This window comes from Salmo salar, unplaced genomic scaffold (assembly GCF_905237065.1).
Source record: "Salmo salar unplaced genomic scaffold, Ssal_v3.1, whole genome shotgun sequence".
Classification (NCBI taxonomy): domain Eukaryota; kingdom Metazoa; phylum Chordata; class Actinopteri; order Salmoniformes; family Salmonidae; genus Salmo; species Salmo salar.
The window spans coordinates 61,762-64,877 of NW_025548971.1; positions in this window are offsets into that span (position 1 = coordinate 61,762).

Below are 3,116 nucleotides of genomic sequence, written 5' to 3' on the forward strand. Positions count from 1 at the left end.
AGTCTGTTCTGCTCTGACAACAGTTACTCTGCCTATCACAATAATAATCACACTACCATAGAAGTCCCCTCCTCCAGCTCCCACAGAGTAGGAGTGTATCTGGACTGGTCAGCCGGCACTCTGTCCTTCTATAGAGCCTCCTCTGACACACTGACCCACCTGATCACATTCAACTCCACATTCACTGAGCCCCTCTATCCAGGATTTCATCTTTGGGGTTGTGGCATCTCAGTGTCCCTCTGTCAGTGACACACACACTAGACACACACACACACACACACACAGACTGGACACACACACACACACAGACTGGACACACACACACACAGACTGGACACACACTCACTGGACACACACACAGACTGGACACACACACACACAGACTGGACTCACACACAGACTGGACACACACACAGACTGGACACACACACACACACTGGGACGTAATGAAATATTATTCCTGAGGCATTTAAGAGCTGCTGCTTGACCATGCACTTCCTTTCTGCTGCTATTGTCTCACCATGCCATGCTGCGTTTCAATTCTATACATGTTATACTGCTGCACGCCGTTTACAAACTGGATACTAAATGCTAATTATTAATTATACATTTTAGTCATTTAGCAGACACTGTTAACCAGTACTTAGGGTTAAGTCAGGCAGACGGCATACAATAGTTTTTCACCTTGTCCGCTCTGATTCGAACTAGCAACCTTTTGGTTACTGGCGCAACGCTTTAATCGCTGGGCTTCTTGCCGCCCTTTTTGTTCTGCCGCCTCCACCTGCACCCCAGCCTCCACCTGCTTTGTGTTTGTTCTATCTTTATGGGGAATGGAGATTATTACATTCCCTACCCATTGTTTTGATTCATTGTGTACTTTGTTATGATGCTTTTGCGGTAGGGAGTATTCCAAAAGGAGCAGAGACAATAATATTTATATTTGATTAAATTAAATTGTTAAATGGCCAAATCTTCTCTGTGAATTTTCCTTACAAAATGTTTAGTTTCAGACCCTTTACAGTTTTAGAGAATTCAGAATAGAAGGGACTAAAGAGGTGGCAAGTGAAGATAGGAACAAACACATCAATAAGATTTACCTGGGCAGGTTCCTTATCTGATTTTCCTGCCATGGCCTCCAGTATCATCTCTATGATGTTTGCATATACAGGATCTATTGAACTGTCTACTCAAATGTCTTACCTGCAAAACCGTCGTCTGTTGCAGATCTGGCTTTAGTGGGGCATTTGTCCATCAATGCATTATGGCTAAGGGGCAGTATTTTCACGGCTGGATAAAAAAACGTACCCGATTTAATCTGGTTACTACTCCTGCCCAGTAACTAGAATATGCATATAATTATTGGCTTTGGATAGAAAACACTCCAAAGTTTCTAAAACTGTTTGAATGGTGTCTGTGAGTATAACAGAACTCAAATGGCAGGTCAAAACCTGAGAGATTCCTTTACAGGAAGTGGCCTGTCTGACCATTTCTTGAACTTCTTTGCCATCTCTATCTTTTACAAAGGATCTCTGCTCTAACGTGACACTTCCTACGTCTTCCATGGGCGCTCAGAGCCCGGGAAAAACCTGAATGTCGTCATCCCAGCCCCAGGCTGAAACACATTATCGCCTTTCTCAAGTGGCCGATCAAGGGACTGTGGGCTTAGGCGCGTGACCTGGCCGCCCCCGTCTTTGTGATTTTTCCTCTGTTTGCCGAAAAGGAGATTCCCGGTCGGAATATTATCGCTTTTTTACGAGATAAATTGCATAAAAATTGATTTTAAACAGCGGTTGACATGCTTCGAAGTACGGTAATGGAATATTTAGAATTTTTTTTGTCACGAATTGCGCCATGCGCACGACCCTGATTTACCATTTCGGATAGTGTCTGGGAAGCACGAACAAAACGCCGCTATTCGGATATAACGATGGATTATTTTGGACCAAACCAACATTTGTTATTGAAGTAGCAGTCCTGGGAGTGCATTCTGACGAAGACAACAAAAGGTAATCAAACTTTTATAATAGTAAATCTGATATTGGTGAGTGCTAAACTTGCCGGGTGTCTAAATAGCTAGCCCGTGATGGCTGGGCTATGTACTTAGAATATTGCAAAATGTGCTTTCACCAAAAAGCTATTTTAAAATCGGACATATCGAGTGCATAGAGGAGTTCTGTATCTATAATTCTTAAAATAATTGTTATGCTTTTTGTGAACGTTTATCGTGAGTAATTTAGTAAATTGTTAGCAAATTCCCCGGAAGTTTGCGGGGGTATGCTAGTTCTGAACGTCACATGCTAATGTAAAAAGCAGTTTTTTGATATAAATATGAACTTGATTGAACAAAACATGCATGTATTGTATAACATAATGTCCTAGGTGTGTCATCTGATGAAGATCATCAAAGGTTAGTGCTGCATTTAGCTGTCTTCTGGGTTTTTGTGACATTATATGCTAGCTTGAAAAATGGGTGTCTGATTATTTCTGGCTTGGTACTCTGCTGACATAATCTAATGTTTTGCTTTCGCTGTAAAGCCTTTTTGAAATCGGACAGTGTGGTTAGATAAAGGAGAGTCTTGTCTTTAAAATGCTGTGAAATAGTCATATGTTTGAAAAATTGAAGTTTTTGTATTTTTGAGGAATTTTAATTTGCGCCACGCCTATCATTGGATATTGGAGCAGGTGTTCCGCTAGCGGAACGTCTAGATGTAAGAGGTTAAAGTCCTCTGAACTGCTCTCACTTTCTGCTCCAGGCACATATTCTTCTTCTGTTATATCTATACTGCTGATTGAGTTGTCAGAATCATATCCAAGAATTTGTTTGTTGAGCTGAAACATAATCACAATCAGAACATAAGCGGCACAGAAATACTTAAATACTTGTCACGTCCTGACCAGGAAAGGAAATTGTTTTTTGTTGTTTTGGGGGATTTTGTTTTTTCTTTTGAGGTGCAGCCGGGGTCTGCACCTTTGGGAGGGGGACTGTCACGTCCTGGCCAGCAGAGGGAGTAATTGTATTAGTATTTGGTCAGGACGTGGCAGAAGAGTATTTCTTTTGTATGGTTTAGGTTGAGTGTGGATATTGTAGGGGTGTTTGATTTATTATTTCCGGGTTT